At 45.8% G+C, this 15,405-nt stretch overlaps 1 protein-coding gene across 2 annotated transcripts in view; it reads right to left on the minus strand.

Annotated features, from left to right (window-relative positions):
- Positions 1-15,405, minus strand: part of WNT7B (Wnt family member 7B) — a 174,280-nt gene that overhangs the window by 55,494 nt on the left and 103,381 nt on the right. The gene's annotated exons all lie outside the window — the stretch shown is intronic.

Below are 15,405 nucleotides of genomic sequence, written 5' to 3' on the forward strand. Positions count from 1 at the left end.
AAGATATAACAGAGGCAAAAGGCAAAAACACACAACTAAAAACCCACCAATCAGTGTTCAGAGAATGATTGAAAGGGTAAGTGTACTCATCACATTCATGTAATACGCCAGTCCCAGATAGGTTCCAGGTCAATCATACAACTTTACTGCATGGCTGATTTTGTTTTTGAGGAACAAAGACCTCCTGGGTGGAAGGATTGAGCCTCTGGCCAAGGGAAGGCCATCATGATGGGGATTTTGCTGCCTTATGCAGCCAAGTTGAAGGGATCGGAGCACGGATTTGATCTATATATATATAAAATCGGATGTATGTGTGTGTGTGTGTGTGTGTGTGTGTGTGTGTGTGTGTGTGTGTGTGTGTGTGTGTGTGTGTGTGTGTATGTATGTATGTGCCGCGATCACTCGAAAACGGCTTGACCTATTTGAACGAAACTTGGTATACAGATCCCTTACTACCTGGGATGATATGTTCTGGGATCTCAAGCTCCCCCTGCACACCTGGGCGGAGCTAAAAACAGCCAATCAGATTTCACCCATTCATGTCAATGGAAAAAATGTAAAAGGCTGCCATTCTTACAGTAATCAAGCCAGAGTCCCCACACTTGGCACAGTTGGTCACTTGGTGACCGAGGTTACAAATCCAGGAAAAGTGTTTGGAGCAGAAAACAGCCAATCGAATTTCAGCCATTCATTTTTAATGGGAAAATGTAAACTGCAGCCATTCTTACACTGTTAACCTCACTAGCGTTCTGGACAAGCTAGGCTCGTCCAGAGATGCCGGAGGTCACCGCTCAGGCCCCGCTGGGCCGATTTGAATATTTTTTTTTAAAAAACCTTACCCGATCTTAGCCGATCCGCCGCTACCCGCCGCGATACAGGGCCCCCCAGTCGAGACCCCGTGCGCTGCCTGGCCAATCAGTGCCAGGCAGCGCTGAGGGGTGGATCGGGTCTCCCTGTGACGTCACGACGTCGATGACGTCACGACGTTCGTCGCCATGGCAACGGGGGAAGCCCTCAAGGAAATCCCGTTCAGAACGGGATTTCCGGACGGGTCATTGCGCCGGCGGCGATCGGAGGGCAGGGAGGGACGCCGCAGGGAGGGGGGAATCATGTAGCTAGCACTAGGCTAGCTACATAAAAAAAAATGTGCAAAAAACGTTCAATCAGAACGCCAGGCAGGTTAATGGCAGGGTTTTCAAACTTGCCATAGTTGGTCACTGGGTGACTGGGATTAAGATTCAGGAAAGTGGGTGGAGCGTACAACAGCCAATCAAAATTCACATTGATTTTCAAGGGGAATATTTAAACTGCTGCTATTCTTACACTGTAAATGGCAGAGGCTTCAAACCTGCTAGAGCAGTCAGTCATTGGGTGACTGGGGTTCAAATTCACTAGAGGGGCAGGGCCACAAACAGCCAATCAGATTTCCTTGGTGGATAAACTGCTTGATTTTCAAGGGGAATTTTAAAATTGCTGCCATTCTTGCGCTGTAAATGGCACAAGCCTCAAACCCGGTACAGTCAGTCACTGGGGTTCAAATTCAGAAAAGGAGCAGAGCCACGAAGGTGGTCTGTTTTCTAAACCTATGGTATGTTCTTAACGATTTTCAGGATTTGTCATTGGAGATAAGCAGGGGCGGCCCTGTGGAGGCGGGGCAACGGTTAGTAGTGAGAATCGTGGATTTGGTGTGGGAGTATGGATGGTACTGGTAAGTATATTGGGTGTGCCATGCTGCTTTTGGTGGTGTTATTGTCGCTTCTTCATCCCTCCTGCTAATTGAAACCTTTTCCTCAGGACAGCTGAATCTGTTTTGTCTGGCAACATCCGTCATAGGTAGAGAGTGTATACTGAGCGTGTGCACAGCTCAGAGGCAGCAGAAGGTGAGCCTCACTCCTCCCTCATTCGCATTGCCACGCCCCCTTCCATTTTCAAGCCTGACTAGTGACAGAAAGTTCAGTACACTCTGAGTCAGGTCAGATAATTATCATGACCAGCACATATACTTTATAAACATAAATACTGCTTGCTGCAGGGTTTTAGTTTTTGCTCCCAAAATACACTTTAAAATCAGACAGGTGTTTCTGAGGTGGGACAGGCGTGGTGGCAGCCATTTTGTTCTCAGAACTGAAGAGCTCTGTCTGGTGCTGAAGAAACAAGTCAGGTAGGATGATAATGTTGAGACAACAGTCTCGCAAGAGGCTTAATCCACCCCTTGCCCTTAAAAGCCACTTGTAGCCCTTAAAGCCTCAATAAGATCACCAGACGGCTACATTTTAGAAGGAATTTAAGGCCATAATGAGTGTAATTTATCAAAACTCTTCAAAAGAAAATCTTGTGCCGCTAACATCAGCCCGGGGGGGCGCGCTCAAATCCTCTTTCCAGAGCAAGCTAAAGGCAAACAGCGAGAAAGTGGTGGCAACAAACAGATATGGGACCCTGCAGAAGACATTATCATATTAGGCTTGCCCTTTTCCTTGAGCTCGCCAATAAATCGTCCCGTTTCTAAACTTTATACAATAGGCCCGATACGACCGGACATCAGGGAGGTCAGAAAATAGCATGACTAACAACATTCGGAGGTGCCTAATTATTATTATTATTTTATTTCTATGGCACCAACATCTTCCGTAGGGTTGTACATACTTCAAGACACTGTACTGTCAGGACATTAATACAAGTACAAATACATACATAGTTCATGTGGGGATTGGGATCAGTGGCGTAGCTAAGGAACTGTGGCCCCTGATGCAAGTTTTACAATGGGCCCCCCCCCAAGCACTCTATACATAACAATTGATACTGCGCACCAAAACCTGCCAATGGCAACTACAGTGTCAGAGGTGCAAGAAGGGGATGGGGAACAGCTAGTTAATGATTACCAATATTCAAAGTATCTATAAAAGTGATTATTATGAGCACAGGACCAATAGAGAGCTAATACTGTAGTTAAGGGAGGGCCCTTCGGGGCCCCTCTGGCCCAAGGGCCCCGATGCGGTCACAACCTCTGCAACCCCTTTTGCTACGCCCCTGGATTGAGATATCACTAAAATGAGTACACGTTCATACGGTAAATTACAGCAAATTAAGAAACAATGGGAGGAGGTCCCCGCCCATGCGAGTTTACAATCTAGAGGGTGAAACAATAGGAAAGGAGACACAGGGGTTAAAGTGTACCCAAAGTGACATGTGACACGATGAGATAAACATGTACATGTACAGTACAAAACACATAAATAACCAGGCTGTTTTACTTGTTTTACTTTGCTGCTTGTAAGAGTTAATTTCTAGGCATGGAAGTGACAGCTTCTGTCTTGTCAGTAGCTTGTTGGGAATATACGGTTGTAAACATCACTGATAAGCTAATTACAGCCATAAAAGTTTTCCTCGCAGATTACAACTTCTGAGGGTAGTAAAAGTTCAATAGTTCATGTACTTTAACTCTGGGACACTCAATAGGCTGCCACTGATTAGAGACATTCAAACATTCAACCTACTTTGTAAATGTATAAAGGATACCCGAGGTGACATGTGACATGATGAGATAGACATGTGTATGTACAGTGCCAAGCACACAAATAACTAGGCTGTGTTCCTTTTTTTTCTTTCTGTGCCTGAAAGGGTTAAATATCAGGTATGTAAGTGGCTGACTCAGTCCTGACTCGGACAGGAAGTGACTAAAGTGTGACCCTCACTGATAAGAAATTCCAAATATAAAACACTTTCCTCCTAGCAGAAAATGGCTTCTGAGAGCAGGAAAGAGAAAAAGGGGTATATAGTTCATAGATTTTAGCTCTGGCATTCGTCAATGAATGTGTCATTGCGCAAAAACAATAAAAAAGTTAAAACTTAAAAAGTAGATTTAAACATAAAGTCAAACTGTGGAATATCTTAAAAAGCCTTTTTTTAGGAGAAGGAAGATAGATACAATCGTTTATTTCATTTGTTTATTTTCGCCTCGGATGTCCTTTAAATATAGAAGAAAACCATTGGATACTTAAAAAAAAGTCATTTTTAGGAGTAGAAGCATAAATATACCGTAATTGTTTATCTCATCGGTTTATTTCTACCTTATGTTCACTTTAATGGACGAGGCAGTGAACTTCCAGTAGTATTTATAACAACTTATAGGCAGGGCCGGATTTGTACTCTTTACCGCCCTAGGCCACTGTCACCAGCCGCCCCACCCTTCAGTATAGGTAGTGAGATGACCCCTCCCCCTTCTTTCTAGTATAGGTAGCCAGATGATTCCTCCCCCCCTTCCCTCTAGTATATGTAGCCAGATGACCCCCCCCCCCCCTTTCCCTCCAGTATAGGTAGCCAGATGACTCCCTTAATCCCTCCTTTTTCCACACCCCCACCTTTTTAGTATAGACAGCCAGCTCGCCTTCACACCGCAGTAGCCATCAGTGTCGCTCATTTCTCCACTCGTCTCCAGTGCAGAAGCTTCCTCTTCCCCAAGTCCATAGCCGCTGGCCACAATGCAAGCGTGCACAGAGAGCAAGGTGGCTGCTGCACAGGTGGCTAGCAGCAGAGTACTGCGGTCAGGCACTCGCCTGATCTCCCTGCATTGCAGCATTTGCAAGCTTGCAAATGCTGCACCAGTTTAGCCTGCTGTTTTGGTGCCCCTGCTTCTGTGGTGCCCTAGGCCATGGCCTAGGCGGCCTTGGCCTAAATCCGGCCCTGCTTATAGGCTTATCTGAATAAGTGTGTTTTCAGAGTATGTTTGAAGGTTTCCAGGCTCAGAACATGACCCACTGTCAGCTGTGGGAGAGAGTTCCAAAAGAGAGGGACCGCCATTGAGAAGTCCTGGATGTGAGAGTGAGAGGAGGTTTACTAGGCTAGAGAGGACAGAAGGGTCTTTTATGGGATGTGAACTTAAAGGGATACTGTAGGGGGGTCGGGGGAAAATGAGTTGAAGTTACCCGGGGCTTCTAATGGTCCCCCGCAGACATTCTGTGCCCGCGCAGCCACTCACCGATGCTCCGGCCCCGCCTCCGGTTCACTTCTGGAATTTCAGACTTTAAAGTCTGAAAACCACTGTGCTTGCGTTGCCGTGCCCTCGATCCCGCTGATGTCAACAAGAGTGTACAGTATGGTCTGTGCCTGCGCAGTGTGCTCCTGGTGACATCAGCGGGATCGAGGACATGGCAACGCAGACGCAGTGGTTTTCAGACTTTAAAGTCTGAAATTCCAGAAGAAGACCATTAGAAGCCCCGGGTAACTTCAACTCATTTTCCCCTGACCCCCCCTACAGTGTCCCACCTTTGACAGAAACTACAGTGGGAGGAGCCAAAGAATTGCCAAGTTTCACATTTACAGAAATTCAAAAATTTCACACGGAATTCCCCCCCAATTTTTAAAATTCTTTACATTTTTTTTTTCTAATTTAAGCACTACATACAGATGTGGGAGTTGTGTAAACTTGCCTACAGTTCAGAATTCTAGGTACCAGTAATAAAAAAAAGTAAAGTCCGCCTCTAAGCTGCTCTATTCCCAGAAGCAATCCGGCTCGGCAACAGTGAGGTTAACCCACAATATTGGGGGAAGTCCAGTAATAAACCCACATTGTACACCAATTATGGAGCCTGCAATGAAACCAGCTGAATTATTCAAACATTACCACATCAAAAGTATGTGGAGGTACCTGTGTAAAAGCGTGAAGTTATACAACTTTTTTTGTAAAAAGTATATTCTTACATATTTCATAAATTGGTAGACATAACAGACAAGCAGGAAAGCAACATGGCAAGCAGCAGTGTCATAGCTCCCATTCCAACTGTCCCTCTTTTGGAGGGACAGTCCCTCTTTGGGAACCAAAACCCCTCTGTCCCTCTTTCTTCCTCATTTGACCCTCTTTCAGGACTGATGTACAGATCTGTGTTAATATATGTATTTTTCTACTGAAAAATGTGTATAACTGACTCTAAACTTTATGCCCATCAATGGTCAATGGAATCGTTATATTTTTTATTTTCAAATGTTAAAATGGAGGAAAACTAATGATGATGACCCCAGTGGGGTTTGAATGATAAAACTACATCCATCGATGCTAAATTCTTTGTGTTATGTACGGCGAAAAGTGTGGTGGGGAGTAATTAGGGGTGTGGCAGGGGCGTGTCTTAAAGTGTCCCTCTTACTCATTTCAAAATGTTGGGAGATATGCCAGTGTAGTACAGCCACAATAGTCCAAATCGTCCCTGACTCCGACCACTTCCACAGAGGCTAGTGAGGACATCAGTACGATGTTCAGGGTCCATGGCCTTCCTTAGACCTTCATCACAAACTTACGTGGAGCTGGTTGGAGTTACAGAAGGCTGACTTGGGGTATCAGTTCTATCTTGGCTGTACCACACTTGTAAGGGCCACGACATGCGTTTAGTGGAAACAGGCCCATAGACATTCATTGGAGTCAGTTCTTCTGCGTGCATCCATTATGCATCCAATCTGCGTGTAGTGGAAACAGGCCCTTAGTCTAGCGACAAAAACACCTGACCTAGAGTATTCAGAAGGAGGGACAGTAAATAGTCGCAGCACCCCACATCTTTGGGCCCCCCCTGCAGTCGCACGGGCATCTCCCCTGCAGCCACGCCCCTGCATAGGAACAAGCACGACGTCATGTCCCGGAATTTTCTACAAGAAGATACAGAGAAAGTTGGTGTTATCACGTCGGTCGCATCATAGTCACAATTTGGTAAGAAACCACTCAAAACAAAACAAAACAAAAGTCGCTTTATGGGCAGAACGCAGCTGTGAACGAGGACAATCCAAACTCGCTCCCAAGAGGTCGGGAAATTCCATCGAAAAGGGAAAGAAAAAAAAAGCTTTTGACATTGAAAACACGCAGTTAAAGAGGATTGTGTGATTGACTGCAGGAATTACACTGTACAAATAACAGGGCCTATTGAAATAACTGCCAGATGAAAAGCAAGTTCAGCATCGCAGCCGCTAAGGTATACAACAAGGTCGCAGACAATGTAACACCAGATTAACGCGGAGGGGACCTTCTCCCAGCTCTTGAGTGATGTGAATGGACGACCCGGAGTAAAAATTCCCCCCTGATCTCTCGCATGAGTTCTCCTGATCTAATGGCCTGGTGGGTTTACATTTCTGAGAGCGGTCTCGGCAAGGGAAGCAGGAAATTTGTGCGCCTGCGGCTTATGGACTATTTGGGCGCCCCATAGGCGCTAATGCAGTAAAATCGGCTATTGAGTGCTAAAAGCAGAAATTTTTAACATTGTGGTTGGACTGTCCAACCGAAATATTATGTTTTTAGAAAATTATTGTTTTGAAACTTAGTTTAGGTGTCAGGAAGGGGGTTTAGGGTTAGGCGTCAGGAAGGGGGTTTAAGGTTTAGGCATCAGGAAGGGGGTTTAGGGTCAGGTTTCAGGAAGGGGGCTTTAAGGGTTAGGCGTCAGGAAGGGGGGTTTAGAGTTAGGCGTCTGGAAGGGGGTTTATGGTTAGGTGTCAGGAAGGGGGTTTAGGGTCAAGTTTCAGGAAGAGGGCTTTTAGGGTTAGGCGTCAGGAAGTGGGGTTTAGGTTAGATGTCAGGAAGGAGGGTTTAGTGTTAGGCGTCAGGAAGAGGGGGGTTAGGGTTTAGCATCAGGAAGGGGGCTTTTAGGGTTAGGCGTCAGGAAGAGGGGGGTTAAAGTTAAGGGTCAGGAAGGGGGGCCTTAGGGTTAAACATCAGGAAGGGGGTTTTCAGGGTTAGGCATTGGAGGGGGAGGGCTCTGTGTGAGAGTAGGGTAAGGTTTAGTTGTTGACGATATTTACAAATTTTATCTTCACCCAGTGCCCTTTTTTCTTTTGGGCCCTTATTCGATGACTTGGCAAGACCTCATGGGCTACAACAGCAGAACACAGCACCGTATTGGCCATCACTGACCCAGCCAGAAGATATGCAGAACATTGCACCGTTTTGGCCATCAGTGACCCAGCCAGAAGATATGCAGAACATTGCACCGTATTGGCCATCAGTGACCCAGCCAGAAGATAGGCAGAACATTGCACCGTGTTGGCCATCAGTGACCCAGCCAGAAGATATGCAGAACACAGCACCGTATTGGCCATCAGTGACCCAGCCAGAAGATATGCAGAACATTGCACCGTGTTGGCCATCAGTGACCCAGCCAGAAGATAGGCAGAACATTGCACCGTGTTGGCCATCAGTGACCCAGCCAAAAGATATGCAGAACATTGCACCGTGTTGGCCATCAGTGACCCAGCCAGAAGATAGGCAGAACATTGCACTGTGTTGGCCATCAGTGACCCCGTCGACTGATAGGCAGAGAACATTGCTCATCAGCACCAGACGCTACATAAAAGTGTTGGGAAAATGTCACCTGCAAGAATGTACAGTTCACAAACGTACGTAATTTATGTGACTCGCCAAAATCCTAAGGCATGATTCACTGATGACACAAAGTGGATGAACGACAAAGCCATTGCACCATCCTAAAGTACACCTCCGGATTAAAGGAAAATGATGCAAGAAAAACAGGACAGCTCTAGTCATTGCCAGAATCAGAGATACATAAATGCATTTCCTGTCAATCTGGATTACCCCAAATCCGGGGTGCATACAATTTGCATTCAATGTATCTGCATATTTTATGATCATTAAACTTTATAAAGTGCTAACATATTATGCAGCTCTGTACAATAGAAAGGTCAGGAGCCAATGAAAGCAGCTCCTGAGCGGCTCACAAGAACTCTGCCGTCATAGAGACGGCAGAGATCCCGATGTGCGGTGGTGATGGCGGTTGCTTGGGGCGATTCATCGGGATTCCGTAGGGATTCCCCCGTTTCTGTACCAGCGGTCTCTGGTCCTTAAGGGGGCAGAGACTGCTGGTGTTTAAGTGGTTAAAAGACTTCCGATGCCATCTAGGAAATCTATTTTAAAACTATTTTGTACTCACTAGGGGCTTCTTCCAGCCCCTCGCAGCTGTCTCAGTCCCTTGCCGCAGCCCTGGTCCTCCTCCGTGTCCCTGTTGGTGGAGTCGGCTCTTCTGCCCTTGCACAGGCATTTATGCCCACACATCCATGTCATCTGGCCCGTACTGCGCCTATGCGCCAGATGATGTAGACGCACGGTCACGCAGAAGCGCCGACCCCGATCATTGCGGCTGGTCACCGAGGAGGACCGGGGCTGCCGGTAGGAAATTGATTTCCTACTTGGCATTGGAAGTCCTTTAAGTAATTAGAAGATACTTATCAATTGTTCCAATAAATTGGTCGATTAGGGAACTCTTTTCAGATACGATCGTAAAATCCAATATTCCAACAAAATTCTCTATTCCAAATGACTGAAGAATTGTTTCATGTCGATTTGCTCTACGTACCGCGTGGTTTTCTGTACAATTTGATGGTGAAAATCTGATCAAACGATCGCATCTAAGAAAAATATTGCATCATTGAAGGGCCCCTTGAGAGTGGCAGCGGCATGGCGAGCACGTGAGAATGAGAACGCCGCATTAAAGTTTACTGTCAGGTTACGGCTGCTATAATAACAGAAAACATAGCTGCTGAAGATCGCACTATGGTTACCCTGCGAGCCACACAAAGGAGGGATGAGTAATGACAAGGACAGGTAAATATCCGCTAATCTCCCTGGCCGGATAATGTTCCAGAACACGGAGGAGCCGCAGCATTCCACGCACGGAAAAAAATCCGCTTCTACTCATCCAGACGGCTTGCGTCACTTTTATCAGCTGTGCTGAGAAAATAACTTTATTGTAATAAACGATGTAATATTGACACAGGCTGTACATAATGTAAATAAAAACACAGACTGGAAATCTCAGACATTCATTCCTCCGGGGTGACTAATTACCACCAGTTCCACGTCAACAGGTCGATTACCCCTCCCTGGATACTGTATGTGAGAACAGGTTAAAGAGGAACCTCACGTTCAGCTGTAGTCACAGCAATGTGTAAATGCTGCGTCTTTATCACACCTCGCTATCAGCCTTTATTATAACAGTTTATAATAATAACAGCTGTACAGGATGGTGCTTCCTCTCCCCGAGACTGCACTCTCCTGTGAAAACCATAAGCCAGTAGAGTGCAGTCTAACCCCGCCCACTTCTGTGACTCTTCTCTGTACAGATGGCCAATCTGATGCCAATTATTCCAGCTTGCATGCAAATTACGTGGAAACTGTATGCAGCTTGGAGCTGGGCCAATCGAATCAACTTTCTGTCAGTTCTCAATGGGGCAAAGGGGAGCCAAGGAGAATAAAATACATTAAAATCCTTAAAACAAAAAATGAAGAGGGGGAGCTACGAATAAGGGGTAAACATAAAATGTAATGGCACAAAGGCAACGCGTTTCGTGAGCGTTCACACCTCACTTCATCAGGCCAAATATGATTGCCGGAATCCAAAAATAGCCGGGCATTGAGTGATTTATGGAGCCAGTAGAGGTGCTAAAGGCACACTTTTTTTATTTTTTTATTCGGGCACTGATATTTTGTTGTGAATGCTCACAAAATGCATTGCCTTAGTGCAAATATATTTTCTGTTTATCCCTTCCCACTATTGTGTTCAATACGCTGCTGAAAGGGCAGCCTCCAGGACCCTCTGACACTTCTTAGGCCGCCTCCTCTTTGTGATGGAGCGCAGCCGTGCTGCAGCTGAGTGAGTATGCCCGTGCCTGCACTGTTTAGTGCTCTGCATCTTTAACTGCTCGCTGCACAGCCATAACACTAAGCACACAAGTGAATTCTCCCCTTTTCTGCCCACCAACAGAGCTTTCTATTGGTGGGCTCTAATCGCTGCTGCACTGTTTTTTTAAATTTTGATTAATTTATTTCTTTTCTTTTTAAAAAAAATATAAAATCCTCTGTTTTTTATTTATTTTTGTTCCCCCCCGACACCCAATGACAACGATCGGCTCTCATAATAGATGGCGGTTTCGCCGTCCAACAGTCTGCTAGTGGCGATCGCCGCTGGCAGCCTGATAACAAAGCGGAGTTCCATCACTCAAGCGGGGATGCACCCGCATCGGGGCACGCGATCCTCTGCAATCCCCGCCCCAGGACTTGACGCCTTTTGGTGTTAGGCGGTCCGGGGCTGCCAGTGCCTGTGCCACCTTCCCGATGCCTATCGGCATTAGGTGGTCGAGAAAGGGTTAAGTTCTGACCTAGATATGAGAATCGTGTTCCAATAAATTGCATAGTGTTGACACTCCTTTCTTCTTAAAGGACCACTATCGTGCAAAATTGTAACATTTAAAATACATGTAAACACATACAAATGAGGAGTGCATTTCTTCCAGAGTAAATTGAGCTTCAAATTACTTTTCTCCTATGTTGCTGCCATTTACAGAAGTAACTTGAAATCTGATGGAGGTGACAGGTTTTGGACTAGCCCATCTCTTCATCTGGGATTCTCAATATTTCATTTATTCTTTACAAAAGCCCTACCTGGAAAGTATACACAGCGGGTTGCAAAAGTATTCGGCCCCCTTGAAGTTTTCCACATTTTGTCACATTACTGCCACAAACATGCATCAATTTTATTGGAATTCCATGTGACAGACCCAATACAAAGTGGTGTACATGTGAGAAGTGGTTCGAAAATCATACATGATTCCAAACATTTTTTACAAATAAACAACTGCAAAGTGGGGTGTGCGTAATTATTCAGCCCCCCTGAGTCAATACTTTGTAGAACCACCTTTTGCTGCAATTACAGCTGCCAGTCTTTTAGGGTATGTCTCTACCAGCTTTGCACATCTAGAGACTGAAATCCTTGCCCATTCTTCTGTGCAAAACAGCTCCAGCTCAGTCAGATTAGATGGACAGCGTTTGTGAACAGCAGTTTTCAGATCTTGCCACAGATTCTCGATTGGATTTAGATCTGGACTTTGACTGGGCCATTCTAACACATAGATATGTTTTGTTTTAAACCATTCCATTGTTGCCCTGGCTTTATGTTTAGGGTCATTGTCCTGCTGGAAGATGAACCTCCGCCCCAGTCTCAAGTCTTTTGCAGTCTCCAAGAGGTTTTCTTCCAAGTTTGCCCTGTATTTGGCTCCATCCATCTTTCCATCAACTCTGACCAGCTTCCCTGTCCCTGCAGAAGTGATGCACCCCCGAGCATGATGCTGCCACCACCATATTTGACAGTGGGGATGGTGTGTTCAGAGTGATGTGCAGTGTTAGTTTTCCGCCACACATAGCGTTTTGCATTTTGGCCAAAAAGTTCCATTTTGGTCTCATCTGACCAGAGCACCTTCTTCCACATGGTTGCTGTGTCCCCCACATGGCTTGTGGCAAACTGCAAACGGGACTTCTTATGCTTTCTGTTAACAATGCCTTTCTTCTTGCCACTCTTCCAACTTTAGGCCAACTTTGTACAGTGCATGACTAATAGTTGTCCTATGGACGGAGTCTCCCACCTGAGCTGTGGATCTCTGCAGCTCGGCCAGAGTCACCATGGGCCTCTTGACTGCATTTCTGATCAGCGCTCTCCTTGTTTCGGCCTGTGAGTTTAGGTGGATGGCCTTGTCTTGGTAGGTTTACAGTTGTGCCATACTCCTTCCATTTCTGAATGATCGCTTGAACAGTGCTCCTTGGGATGTTCAAGACTTTGGAAATCTTTTTGTAGCCTAAGCCTGCTTTAAATTTCTCAATAACTTGATCCCTGACTTGTCTTGGACCTGTCTTGTGTGTTCTTCGGACTTCACGGTGTTGTTGCTACCAATATTCTCTTAGACAACCTCTGAGGCCCTCACAGAGCAGCTGTATTTGTACTGACAGTAGATTACACACAGGTGCACTCTATTTAGTCATTAGTACTCATCAGGCAATGTCTATAGGCAACTGACTGAACTCAGATCAAAGGGGGCTGAATAATTATGCACACACCACTTTGCAGTTATTTATTTGTAAAAAAATGTTTGGAATCATGTATGATTTTCGTTCCACTTCTCATGTGTACACCACTTTGTGTTGGTCTTTCATGTGGAATTCCAATAAAATTGATTCATGTTTGTGGCAGTAATATGACAAAATGTGGAAAACTTCAAGGGGGCCGAATACTTTTGCAACCCACTGTATATAAATATGCAGGCTGTCCCCCTTACCTGTTTGCACACTGTTCTGGCAGTTGGACTGAGCACCTGTCGCTCACTAAGTGCTTTTGAAAATAAAGATAACCATGAAAATCCCCCATGAAGAGAGGGGCTAGTCCTAAACCAGTCAGTTCTGTCAGATTTCTACTACTGTCTAAATGTAAGTGACAGCAACATAGGAGAAAAGTAATTTATAGCACATTTTACTTTGGGGGAAATATACTTTTTATTTACATGTTTTTCATGTATTTTAAATTTTACAATTTTTCGCAATAGTGGTCCAAGTTTGTTGAAGTTGTGTATTATGTTGAAAAAAAACCCCTCAATAAATGCATTGACAAAGAAAAACAAAACAAAACAAATGGCTATAATTGGTACAACATGTAATCTTTAAAAAGAGACAAAGATGGCTGCCACAACGATGTTCTTCTCTACGGTTTCCTGAATTGTGACTGACACAAAGAATTGGTAGATTTTATTACCGTTTAGGGAGGCTGTATTGTTCCTACGGGTGAATTTTAAATTGAGAGTAAAGAGTGTAAGAGGAAGAGAGAATAGTGGTGTAAAGGGAGTCTATTGTCTAAGGTGGATGAGACGTGTCTCTGGTCGATGACCTTGGCCCACCATCATGGGATTAGCATGTGATGTCCTGAATGGGGAATGAGGACCTCATCTGTCCTGGGCTGATCAGGATTCCACACCAATCCCACCCAAGTGAAAGGGAGATGGGCCTACTTACGCCTAATGACGGCCATCCCATGGGGGAATCGGACAAAGGACCAGACGGGTAATGTGGTTGCCAGGGACATGATCCCCAGGAAGGTCACCGGCATTCACCCAAAATGCTCACCCATTTGTGATGGACGTTTTACGACCCTCGGGACCCTACACATACTACCGGATTAGGAGGTCAAGGGTTCAACCCAAAATAAAGGCCTCATTAGCTCCCCAATGTCACGACCCTTTTTCTGACTCCGGAATGACACGACCTCCCCAATCAGCGCAAGCCATGTCCATCTCCCCGCTGTCCATCCCCCTCAATTAGTCTTCCTTTCAATGCAAAGGCTTTAGTGTAATTTGCATGTGCTGGCCGATTCCTAATTTATGGCTTAATTTATTTACCACCTTAACCCTTTTCGGGACAAATGCCCAATTCTGCAATGTGCAGTAAAATTCCTTTCAGATGGGATCCAGGAGCCCTGACGACTTATCACGGCTGGAATATGGGGGTTGGGAGGTTGGAGGACACTGGAGAGCTGACATCCATCTTCTAAGACCTGTAATGTGTCCACTGAATATTGTATGTAGTTGTGTGGTAGACGTGGGCAAATGTGGCAGACGTGGGCAAGCCATACCCAGGAGGTATCAGGAAATCGCACAGTGGGGTAGCTAAGGAGCTAGTGGCACCAGTGCAAGTTTTACAGCCCCCCCCCCCCCCCCCCCCCAAGCACGCTATACATAAAAATGAATACGGCGCACCAAAACCCACCAAGGACAACCACAATATCAAAGGTGCAAGAAGGGGATCAGGAACAGTTTGTTAATGATTACTACTATTCAAAGCATCTATAGAAGTGATCATTACCAGCGCAGGACAATTAAAGAGATAATACTACAGTTGAAGGGGGTTCCCTTGGGGCCCAAGGGCCCTGGTGGGGTTGCAACCTCTGAAACCCTTATTGCTACACCACTGGCATTGCTGGATTGTGAGAACTTGGTTCATTAGGGGTTGGGTGGCTGCTGTCGCACTGATGATCCTCCACCGATATATATCTTGATTAAGCATTATCGTACAGGATCCAACAAGTTCCTGCTGTGGATGTTGGACTATGAATGACAGCATGTATATCAGCGCTTTGTCACTGTGACTCCAAGTTGGGGTGGATGGTGGATTGTTTGGGCGGGGTAGGGGGTGGGGACAGTTTGTAGTAACACCCCCGCTTAGCGTATGACCAGGTCAGGTGTTCCTTGAATATCCGTGCTGTGTCATGTGACTCCATGTTGACGATGGATGGTAGACTCTTTGGGCGGGGGAGGGCGGGACATTTTGTAGTAATACCTCCCGCTCAGCATATCACCAGGTCAGGTGTTCCATGCATATTAGCACGTTGTCATGTGACTCCATGTTGGGGTGGATGGTTTGGGCGGGGTGGGGTGTGGACATTTTGTAGTAACACCTCCCGCTCAGCGTATGACCAGGTGAGGTGTTCCATGCATATCAGCGCTTTGTCATGTGACTCCATGTTGGGGTGGATGGTTTGGGCGGGGTGGGGGGTGGACATTTTGTAGTAACACCTCCCGCTCAGCGTATGACCAGGTCAGGTGTTCCAT

This window comes from Hyperolius riggenbachi, chromosome 3 (genome assembly GCF_040937935.1).
Source record: "Hyperolius riggenbachi isolate aHypRig1 chromosome 3, aHypRig1.pri, whole genome shotgun sequence".
In the NCBI taxonomy this organism is placed as follows: domain Eukaryota; kingdom Metazoa; phylum Chordata; class Amphibia; order Anura; family Hyperoliidae; genus Hyperolius; species Hyperolius riggenbachi.